This window comes from Glycine soja, chromosome 7 (genome assembly GCF_004193775.1).
Source record: "Glycine soja cultivar W05 chromosome 7, ASM419377v2, whole genome shotgun sequence".
In the NCBI taxonomy this organism is placed as follows: domain Eukaryota; kingdom Viridiplantae; phylum Streptophyta; class Magnoliopsida; order Fabales; family Fabaceae; genus Glycine; species Glycine soja.
In genome coordinates, this window is record NC_041008.1 from 34,010,829 (window position 1) to 34,022,763 (window position 11,935).

Below are 11,935 nucleotides of genomic sequence, written 5' to 3' on the forward strand. Positions count from 1 at the left end.
GTGCAAGTCTTGTTGGGCCATGCGATATTGCTCCATCACCCGCCGTAATAAATAAATCGCTTCCATGGTCGACCTTCCCGGCATGAAACCAAATTGATTCTCAGTAACTTGAGTCTCCTTTCTTAATCTCCGTTCGATCACTCTTTCCCATAATTTCATGGTATGACTCATGAAGACCCGCACAAACATTTGAAAGAATTTCACATTGTCTGCTCCACCATGAAACCCCCAGATGTTCAAGAGGATCACATATTTCTGAAGGCTTTTCCTCATTCATTAGAGGGAGTGGCAAAGGACTAGTTGTATTACCTTGCTCCAAGGTCCATCACGAGCTGGGATGACCTTAAGAGAGTATTCTTAGAAAAAATTTTCCCTGCTTCTAGGACCACAGCCATCAGGAAGGATATCTCAGGTATTAGACAACTCAGTGGAGAGAGCCTGTATGAGTACTGGGAGAGATTTAAGAAACTATGTGCCAGTTGCCCCCACCATCAGATTTCAGAACAACTTCTTCTCCAATACTTTTATGAAGGACTTAGTAATATGGAGAGAAGTATGATAGATGCTGCCAGTGGTGGAGCCCTTGGAGACATGACTCCTGCTGAAGCCAGAAATTTAATTGAGAATATGGCCTCCAACTCCCAGCAGTTTAGTGCCAGAAATGATGCCATAGTCATTAGAGGAGTGCATGAGGTAGCTACAAACCCATCTGCATCATCTGAAACTAAGAAGCTTGAAGGCAAACTGGATGCGTTGGTCAACTTGGTAACCCAGCTGGCCTTGAATCAGAAATCTGTACCTGTCGCAAGGGTTTGTGGTTTGTGCTCCTCTGCTGACCACCATACAGACCTTTGCCCTTCCATGCAGCAACCTGGAGCAATTGAGCAGCCTGAAGCTTATGCTGCAAATATTTACAATAGACCTCCTCAACCTCAGCAGCAAAATCAACCACAGCAGAGCAATTATGACCTTTCCAGCAACAGATACAACCCTGGATGGAGGAATCACCCTAACCTCAGATGGTCCAGCCCTTAGCAACAACAACAGCAGCCTGCTCCTTCCTTCCAAAATGCTGCTGGCCCAAGCAGACCATACATTCCTCCACCAATCCAACAACAACAACAACCCCAGAAACAGCCAACAGTTGAGGCCCCTCCACAACCTTCCCTCGAAGAACTTGTGAGGCAAATGACTATGCAGAACATGCAGTTTCAGCAAGAGACCAGAGCCTCCATTCAGAGCTTAACCAATCAGATGGGACAATTGGCTACTCAATTGAATCAACAACAGTCCCAGAATTCTGACAAGCTACCTTCTCAAGCTGTCCAAAATCCCAAAAATGTCAGTGCCATTTCATTGAGGTCGGGAAAGCAGTGTCAAGGACCTCAACCCGTAGCACCTTCCTCATCTGCAAATGAACCTGCCAAACTTCACTCTATTCCAGAAAAAGGTGATGACAAAAATCTACCTAACAATTTCTGTGCAGGTGAATCTTCTTCCACAGGTAATTCTGATTTGCAGAAGCAGCACATTCCCCCTCTTCCATTCCCTCCAAGAGCAGTTTCCAACAAAAAAATGGAAGAGGCAGAGAAAGAGATCTTGGAAACATTTAGAAAAGTAGAGGTAAACATACCTCTATTGGATGCAATAAAGCAAATTCCAAGATATGCCAAATTCTTGAAGGAGCTGTGCACTAATAAGCGGAAGCTTAAAGGAAGTGAACGAATTAGCATGGGCAGAAATGTCTCCGCATTGATTGGTAAATCTGTTCCTCAAATTCCTGAAAAATGCAAAGATCCAGGTACATTCAGCATACCTTGTATTATAGGGAATAGTAAGTTTGACAATGCCATGCTAGATTTAGGAGCCTCTGTTAGTGTTATGCCTCTGTCGATTTTTAATTCTCTATCTCTAGGTCCCTTGCAGTCAACTGATGTGGTAATTCATTTAGCTAATAGAAGTGTTGCCTATCCTGTTGGTTTCATAGAAGATGTCTTAGTTAGAGTTGGTGAACTGATTTTCCCTGTTGATTTTTATATCTTGAATATGGAAGATGGATTTTCTCAAGGATCAGTTCCCATCATTCTAGGAAGACCCTTTATGAAAACTGCTAGAACTAAGATAGGTGTTTATGCAGGCACACTGTCCATGGAGTTTGGTGATATAACTGTTCATTTTAATATTCTGGATGCTATGAAATACCCATCTGAAGATCTTTCTGTATTTCGTGCTGAAATAATTGACCATGTTGTTGATGAATACATGACTGATCTTTATTCTAATCTGCATGCCTCTCACTTTTCATGCATTGAGTCTGAAATTGTACTTGATCATATGTCTGAATTTGATACTGAGAGTGAATCTGAGAGTGATATTGATTGCATGCCTGGTGGTGGTGTTTTACCTCTTGAGATTGATTTTATAGAGTTAGATAGGACTAAGCATGTTTCAGGGAGTACACATATCTCTGACTTTCTTTATGAGGTAAAGGCTGAGAAACCATCTCCTTCTACCACTGTCCAGCCGACCACACCAGAATTGAAGCCTCTGCCATCAAATTTAAAATACGCTTACTTGGATGATAGCAAGAGTTTTCCAGTGATTATATCTGCCTCCCTTGCTGATGAGCAAGAGGAGAAGTTGTTGTCAGTTCTCAAGAAGCATAAGAAGGCTATAGGCTGGACCCTGGCGGACATTCCTGGTATTAGCCCATCCACATGTATGCATCGAATAAATTTAGAGGATGGAGCTAAACCAGTAAGACAGCCACAGAGAAGACTCAACCCGGTGATTCTTGATGTAGTGAAGAAGGAGATAACCAAGCTTTTGCAAGCTGGAATCATTTATCCTATCTCCGACAGCCAATGGGTGAGTCCCGTCCAGGTAGTCCCGAAAAAGACTGGCCTCACAGTGATCAGAAATGAGAAGGAGGAGCTGATTCCTACTCGAGTGCAGAACAGTTGGAGAGTCTGCATTGACTATAGGAGGCTGAACCAGGTTACCAAAAAGGACCATTTTCCCCTGCCATTCATTGACCAGATGCTTGAACGCCTGGCAGGTAAATCCCACTACTGTTTCCTTGATGGTTTTTCTGGTTATATGCAAATTACTATTGCTCCTGAGGATCAGGAAAAGACCACATTCACCTGCCCCTTCGGCACTTTTGCTTATAGGAGGATGCCTTTCGGCCTGTGCAATGCCCCTGGTACCTTCCAGCGGTGCATGATTAGTATTTTCAGTGAATTTTTAGAAAATTGCATAGAGGTGTTTATGGATGATTTCACTGTATATGGATCCTCTTTTGATGGTTGTTTGAATAGTTTGGAAAAAGTTTTGAATAGATGCATTGAAACTAACCTTGTTCTAAATTTGGAAAAATGTCATTTTATGGTTGAGCAAGGTATAGTTTTAGGCCACATTATTTCCAATAAGGGTATTGAAGTAGATCCTGCAAAAATTTCTGTTATTTCACAATTGCCTTACCCCTCTTGTGTGCGAGAGGTGCGATCTTTTCTTGGTCATGCAGGTTTCTACAGGCGCTTTATAAGGGATTTTAACAAAGTAGCCTTTCCACTGTCCAATTTGCTGCAAAAGGAGGTGGAGTTTGACTTTAATGACAGATGCAAAGAGGCTTTTGATTGCCTCAAAAGAGCGTTGACTACCACCCCCATCATCCAGGCACCTGATTGGACAGCCCCTTTTGAGCTTATGTGTGATGCATCAAATTATGCATTGGGGGCTGTCCTTGCTCAGAAAATTGATAAATTGCCCAGGGTGATATATTATGCTTCTAGGACTTTAGATGTTGCCCAAGCAAATTATACTACTACTGAGAAAGAGCTTCTAGCCATAGTTTTTGCTCTTGAAAAATTTCGATCTTATTTGCTTGGTACTCGCATTATTGTTTATACTGACCATGCAGCTCTAAAGTACTTGTTGAAGAAGGCTGATTCTAAGCCTAGGTTGATCCGATGGATGCTCTGGCTCCAAGAGTTTGACTTGGAGATCCGTGATAGGAGCGGAGCACAAAATCTAGTTGCTGATCATTTGAGTCGGATCGAACGTGTCTCTGATGCAGATTCACCTATTCGGGATGATTTCCCGGATGATCATTTGTATATATTGTATAGTATTTCTGACTCTCTTTCTACTCCCTGGTTTGCTAACATTGTCAATTATTTAGTTGCCTCTGTTTTTCCTCCCTTAGCATCTAAGGCCCAAAAAGATAAGATTAAAAGTGATGCTAAGCATTTTATTTGGGATGACCCCTACTTGTGGAAATTGTGCAGTGATCAGGTCATTAGACGGTGCATTCCAGATCATGAGACTGACTCAGTCCTGCAGTTCTGTCATTCTTCCGCACCGGGAGGTCATCTAGGTGTTCAAAGGACAGCTCGCAAAGTGCTTGATTGTGGTTTTTATTGGCCCACCATCTTTAAAGATGCGTGGAAGATCTGCAGCACTTGTGAGCAGTGTCAGAGAGCAGGAAATACACTTACATGGCGACCACAAATGCCTCAGCAACCTATGCTATTCTGTGAGGTGTTTGATGTCTGGGGTATAGATTTCATGGGTCCTTTTCCTGTCTCTTTTGGTTATGTTTATATTCTCCTTGCAGTTGATTATGTTTCAAAATGGGTGGAAGCCAAGCCCACTAGAACTAATGATGCTAAAGTTGTCGCAGACTTTGTCAGGTCTAATCTGTTTTGCAGGTTTGGAGTACCTAAAGCAATTGTTAGTGATCAAGGAACCCATTTTTGCAACAGGACAATGCATGCCCTGCTTAAAAAGTACGGGGTGGTACACAGGGTATCCACACCATACCACCCCCAGACTAATGGACAGGCAGAAATTTCTAACAGGGAAATCAAGAGAATTCTAGAGAAGATTGTGCAGCCAAGCAGGAAAGATTGGAGTACCAGGCTTGATGATGCTCTCTGGGCACATCGGACTGCCTACAAAGCACCCATAGGAATGTCTCCTTATCGGGTTGTCTTTGGAAAGGCATGTCATCTTCCAGTGGAAATTGAGCACAAAGCATACTGGGCAGTGAAGACTTGCAACTTCTCTATGGATCAAGCTGGCGAGGAAAGGAAGTTGCAACTGAGTGAGTTAGATGAAATCCGCCTAGAAGCCTACGAGAATGCCAAATTCTACAAAGAAAAGACCAAGAAGTTCCATGATAGCATGATAGTTAAAAAAGACTTTGTGGTTGGGCAAAAAGTGTTATTGTATAATTCTAGGCTTGGACTCATGAGTGGTAAGTTGAGGTCTAAGTGGATTGGTCCTTTTGTTGTTACTAATGTTTTTCCTTATGGTACAGTTGAGATCAAAAGCGACTCCACAAACAAGAGCTTCAAGGTCAATGGACATCGACTTAAGCCATTCCTCACGAACCCTTCTTTAGTGGACGTAGTGGTGGAAGAGACTTCCTTACTCCACCCTACTCTTCCTCCACCATGACTTAGGGAGTTTTTCTTTTCCTATCTCCTTCTTTGCTTTTATTACACTTGTCCGATTCTCTTTGATGATTTAATTGTTTTTAATCTTTTAATTGTGCTACATTGAGGACAATGTGTAGTTTAAGTATGGGGGGGGAGTGTTCTTTGGTTTTGCTAGTTTTGTTGGTTTTGTTAATTTGTTAGTTGTGTTAATTTGTTAATGTTGTTAGTTTCGTCGGATTCTCAGTTTAATATTTTGGGTCAATTTCATGTGCACGTACGACTTTGCATGTTTTTCTTTGAATTATAGGATATGTTCAAGAAATGGGTAATTGTTTTGAAAATAAAAGTTCTTGACATTTTGTGACTTGAAATCCTTGATTCTTTTCTACATGTCATGATAGTTTTGAAAGCTCAATTTGAAAGTGATGATTTTACCTTTGTGAGAATTTGAGCCATCCATCATTATAATCATTTGGTGTGTTTTGCCCCATTGATTGCTTGCACAATAGCCTTGGCTTGATTCTTGTTGATGCGTCCTAATTCACATGCATATTTGGAAATGATTAAGGCAATTTTGTTCTTATAAGCTTCTAGCCAAATGGACTTACCTTCAATTAATTCCTTTGATAGCCCTTTTGAGCCTTGTTTCCCTTTCCTTGTTTTGAAGCTCACTACAAGCCTTAAGTGAAAAACCATGATATTACCATATCCTTAAGGAATTTTGGAGCTTTGGAATTGTTTTGGGAATAAGTGTGGGGGGTTTTTGTTTCATTGGACAACTTGTTTTGTTGGCTATGCTTCATGATGTATTTTGGGCCATACTTGATGTACATTGTATATTGGTTAAATGTTGGACATGCTGAATGAAATGTTGTCTCTCAAAGGCCAAAGAGTAAAAAAAAAAAAAAAATCGAAAAAAAAAATTCGAAAAAAGAAAAAGAAAAGCAATAAAGTTGAGTGAATAAGATCTTAAATGGCACAAGAATGATGAAACTCTTGGTTCTACTCTTCATGTTTAATTTTTATCTTTACTTCTTTATATTTTCTTATTTTTTTTAATATGCACTTATTCCCCTTTGCTCCTCTATTCCTTTGGGATTTAGCCACTTATTCCATATTTCTCCATACCTTGTCCTTGGCCCCATTACAACCTTAAAAGACCTTTTGATCCTCATGTGCTTGTGTTTATGGGTTGATTGTCAATTTTAGAATCTTGCCAAGTTTATGTGGTGTTTGCTTTCATGGGTGCTTTGAGGGTAAATAGTAGCCTAGACACTTGAGAGATAGAGTGTATATCTTGTGAGGCTTTATCACTTTTCATTCTTGAGCTGATTAACTATTTTGCCATGATTGGGTTGCTTGGATGATTTTCATGAATGTCTTGACTTTTTGGATCTCCTTATGTTAGATGTTACCCATTCCTTTCATTCCTTGATGTTCATTGAGAAATATGTGAATGTTTTTGTTTGTCTCCCTTTCACATCCTTGGATTTTGTTCTTTGTTTCATTTTGCCCAGGAGTGCAAAAGGCTAAGTATGGGGGGTTTTGATGTGCCATCATTTTCTTCTATTTTCTAAACCCTTTTTGCACCATTTTAATTATTGATTGGTCTTAATTGTCAATTAATTAGGCAGTTTTATTATTTGGGCTCATTTAGCTAATTTGATGTTTTTAATCTAATTTCAGGAATTAATGAAACATTGGGCTTAATCCGGATTTTGGTTGTGGACTTGAAGAGGGCAAATAAAGAAGCGCTTACCTTAGTTAATTTCTAATTAGGAAATTTCACAATTTTATTTTATGTTGTTCAATGTTTATTTTGTTTTGGGCCAAAGTATTGTAATAGGGCCCAGTGACTTTGAGTGACTCTTTTTAAATAGCTGCCTTGGGATTCGTGCAGGGCATTCTATTCTGTTATGCTATTTTCATTATTCAGAGCTTTGGTTTTAGGTTTTCACGTTTTTCTGTTCCCTTGCTACAGTTTTCGTTCTTAATGCAAATTTCCGTTTTCTGCTTCTAATTACGAGTTCATTCTTGCTTCTTCTTCTGCTTTCATTTACGTTTCTATTCATGTTTCATTTGCGTTTTCTGTTTGAATCCATGGAAGGCTAGATTTTCTGGTGTTGTTTCCTTTTGAGGACGAAGCCCAACTCTCTTTGAGGTTTCATTTGTAATGTGGTTTCCTGGCAGTTTTCCCTTCACCAGTTATCCCAATTTCGTGAATATTAATCAGTGCACGCTTCGTGTTCGATTAATTGCCTCTGAGCCTAACTTGCGTTCATGCTTAATGGACGAAGGGCTAACTGGTGTATGTGGTGCCTAATCACGTATTGAAAACCCTAAGTTGATTTTCGCTTAGTAAATTGAAATAGGGTTGGATTAAGTGGTTGACTGTTAGGGACGAATTCTCCATAACCCAGGATAAGAGAGTGGCTTCTGAATCAGAGGAAACAACCCGTTTTTAATATTAGTAGTTTCGTATTCCATTTTATTTGTTCTGCTCTTTAATTACCAAACAACCAAACCCCCCCCCCCCCCATCGTTACTGGTACTGCAAGTATATTATGAACATTTGGTTTGTCACTGCTCGTTGGGAAACGACCTAGGATCACTTCCTAGTTACTGCATTTTCATGTTTATTTGATTCGGGTACGGCCTCGATCAGAAAGTTAAAGGAAAAGGAAACATTAACAGGAATAAGAAAGCCAATAAAAATAATGAGGAATATAAAGGGGCACATGACTCACACCTAAATTGTAATTAAAGTCTTACTTGATTATAGGAATGGAAGTTATGGAGCAGTAATGTGTAATCAAAGTCTGCTAGTTTCAAAAAAATAATTAATTGTACCCAAAAAATAATATAAGTATATATACATATATATATATATAGGCCAGCCTATCAGGCTTATAAGGCTTTTTAATAAGCCTAAGCCTGATCTATTTAATTTAATAGGGTTTTAAAAAAGCCTGAGCCTAACCTTTTAATTAAATAGACCAGTCTAGGCCAAACTTTATGTAGGCCAGGTCGTAGGCCCCTGTAGGCCGGCTTGGCCCATTCCCAACCTGTAATTCTTCAACCTTTCGCTTTCTCTTCTCTTTGTTGTAAAAGAAGCCTCCCTGCTATGGAGTTGGTTCTTCCTATGGGGTACTTGATGTAAATACTTTTATATCTATCTGATGATGTTTTATGTGTTCTCTGTACTATCAGTACTTCATGCTAGTATGCTTTTGCCTTGATCACGTAGATGCATGCTTAGTTAGGGTCACTCAACATTGGGAAATGGTTTGATCCTTAAAACTAGATAGGACGGGCCTAGTTTATCGTATTGTCACGAGGGATCGGGGTACGGTAACCTAGTTGTTGTTATGTATGTCTTAATGCGATTTTGGTTAAGTTTAGTCCAACAAGAGGGATCTGAGGACGACGCTTGATTAGGATTAGGCTAAACTTGCATGAGATATCAGGTTTTAGTAGTCCAGGAGACAACATAGAACACATGAACATTGTTAGATAGAGAACATCCTTAATAACATCAGTCATCCCGTAGGAAGATCAACACGTTCTTTATCTGTCTTCACACACCACTACTCACGTGATTTACTTTTGAATAGTTTAGTTGCATACTTGTCCATACCACGCACCAAACTTTCATCCAAAGGCACTTATTTACTGAACCACAGCTTTACCAAGTAAAACAAGTTCCCCAAGAGTTCGATACTCGGTATTCACTCACCATTTTATACTACTTGCGCGATCCGATGCACTTGCCGGCCGTCGAACACAGCTCAGGAGCCTACTTCTCCAATTCTTGTCTCTCCAACACCAATTATTGATGATTCTCAGCCATATGCACCAGCATTGGAGCAAGAGTAGCCCATTTCACAGGATCCACAAGCTGCTCCAGTGTTGGATCTTAATGAGCATGCAAAGGATCAACCACAAGAGGATTGACAGGATCTTTATCTTTTTGCATTTTGAACAATTTATTTTTATTAGTTTATTTATTTTATGCTTTATGTTTCAATTATTTAAATTTCAGTCTTTAAATTTCAGTATTTTGTTAGTAGTAGTAGCTTGTACAAAAGCATGTTTGAGCAGTGAACTGATTGAATATGATATTCAGTGGTTTGTTTTGTATGAAATGAAGTGTTGTGATTGATTTGAATGAGAAATTGTATGAATTGAGTGGACTGGAATGTATAGATTCTGTTTTGATCAAGCTTGCAGCCATTAGAAGAGAAAGAACATGTGATTAGTAGTATGACTGAAAATATTAGTCAGTTTGTCAGATTGATTGTTAAGGAATGCATTAACCGTAACCCGGTGAGAGTGTGATCCTTAAATTTTGAGAGAAATGACTATCATTTAGTACTGATTTTTGCATGAATCTCTGAAGTATGGACTGAATGCATGAAATTGAGGATGATGAAGGCCATGTTTGATTGTGATAGCCACTTAGCCAAAAAGCTGACCACGTGCTTGAATGATTTATCCCTTGCACCCAGTTTTGAGTTGAATGATTGATTGATTGATTGAACCTTGAGCCTATACAGTTTTATCTCCTGCTACCTTGTCTTAGGTTGTAGGAGAGCATCATCCACAGAAAAGCTTGGTTCAAGACAAATTTGTCCCAAATTTGGGGGAGACACTGGGTAAGAAATAAAATGGTCAAAAGAGAGCAGCATATACACACTATTTTCTGTGTGTGTGTGTGTGTGTGTGTGTGTGTGTGTGTGTGTGTGTGTGTGTGTGTGTGTGTGTGTGTGTGTGTGTGTGTGTGTGTGTGTGTGTGTGTGTGTGTGTGTGTGTGTGTGTGTGTGTGTGTGTGTGTGTGTATAAAGAACTGGAAGTACAAATAAAAGTGTTTAAGTGTGTGTGCTGCAAATCAATGAAATGAAGCTAAGTGCCTAAAAAGAGGCAAGTATTGGGGTGGGAATGAATGAAAAGTAAAGGTTTATCTATGGATGAATGCTCTCCTAGAATCTAAGCTTTTGAATCCTTGAAAAACCATGATTTGTTGGCAGCCCAACCTCATTACAAGCCTAGAAAGTCCTTTGGATTCATTTTGTGTGTTTATTTATGTATGGTATGAGATGAAATGCAAAGGTTAGGACTTGTGTTAGTTGTTTATGATGGAATGAACCTAAACACTAGAGCTTGAGTGAAACAATGACTGTGAGGCTTTGGTTGATGATCCTTCCTTGATATCTGTCATTCTCACAAGCTTATTTCAGTTGTAACTCCAATGCATACGTTCCTATCTTTGAAAAGCTGCATGTTTGTGAAGGGCATTTGATTGAATCATTCCATGATATTCATTTCATATGATTAAATTTTTCTGTGAAACAAACACCACTTTGATTAACCACTGTATTTTGTCACTTGAGGACAAGTGAATTGTTCTTTCTTTGCTTGAGGACAAGCAAAACTGTAAATTTGGGGGAGTTTGTTAGTCGTCTTATACGACTAAATTTTGTATAGAAAACATTTTCTAAAACTTGTATAGTTCCCCAATTTATAGTTCTTTTGTAGGAATCTATAAATAAATCTTGATATGTTTTGATACCTGTCATTAGAGTATCTTTAATTGGAATTAATGACAAAATTTGTACAATTTCAGGTCAAAAGAGGCTAAAATCTTGAAGTGCTAAAAGGAGCAGTCGCGCTAAGCGGACCCTGTGGGCTCAGCGCGCATCCGCCACTAAGCGCAACTTTAGTGCACTTAGCATTACAAGGGAATCTAGCAGAGCACAAGAATCAAGGCAGCGCGCTAAGCGTGAGATCATCTCGCTAAGCGAGATGTTTGTCTTTAGCTAGGCTCAGCGCATGACTGGCGCCAAACCCAAATCCACTTACTCGCGCTAAGCGCAAGGGTGGCGCTAAGCGCGACGTCACGATTTCAGAGCCTATTTAAGCCTGAATTGTCAGAATTAGGGTGACAATTTTGAGAGACCAGAGCTGCATATTTTTGCACACAATTCGAGAGAAACTCTAGAGGCAGCAACGAGGAGTTGTGCAGAGAAGCCTTGGGTTCTATATTTTTAGAGAGATTAGTGAGTGTTAGAGTGATTGTGAGGTGCTAAGAAGAGGAGGAGGGATCCCCCTTCTTGTGTAAGCAACAATTATTCTGTACTCTCTATCTCATTTGTGTTAGGGTTTCTATGTATGGCTGGCTAAAAACCCTAGTTGGGGATTTCTAATGAACAGTTGATGTAATTACTTTTCATATCTAATTAATTGTGTTTTGTATGTTCAATGCTTCTTTCAATGCTTAATTACTACATGCTCTTGGCCTGATCACCCATTTGTGTGTGTTGTTAGGTGACTTTAGCATTGGGAAATGTATTGTTGCCTTAGAACTTGATAAAAGCAGGACTAAATAACTACATTACCAGTGATGGATTGTGGGGTTTTGATTTTCTAAATATGCTGTGATGATAATGCTATTTAAGTTAAGCCTAGTCTTACAAGAGGAATCTGCGGACGAA

At 39.6% G+C, this 11,935-nt stretch overlaps 1 non-coding gene across 1 annotated transcript; it reads right to left on the reverse strand.

Annotated features, from left to right (window-relative positions):
- Positions 1–390: 390 nt before the first annotated feature.
- On the reverse strand, positions 391–497 carry LOC114420795. The gene has a single exon (XR_003668428.1). It is a non-coding gene; the product is annotated as a small nucleolar RNA R71 (small nucleolar RNA).
- Positions 498–11,935: the final 11,438 nt, after the last annotated feature.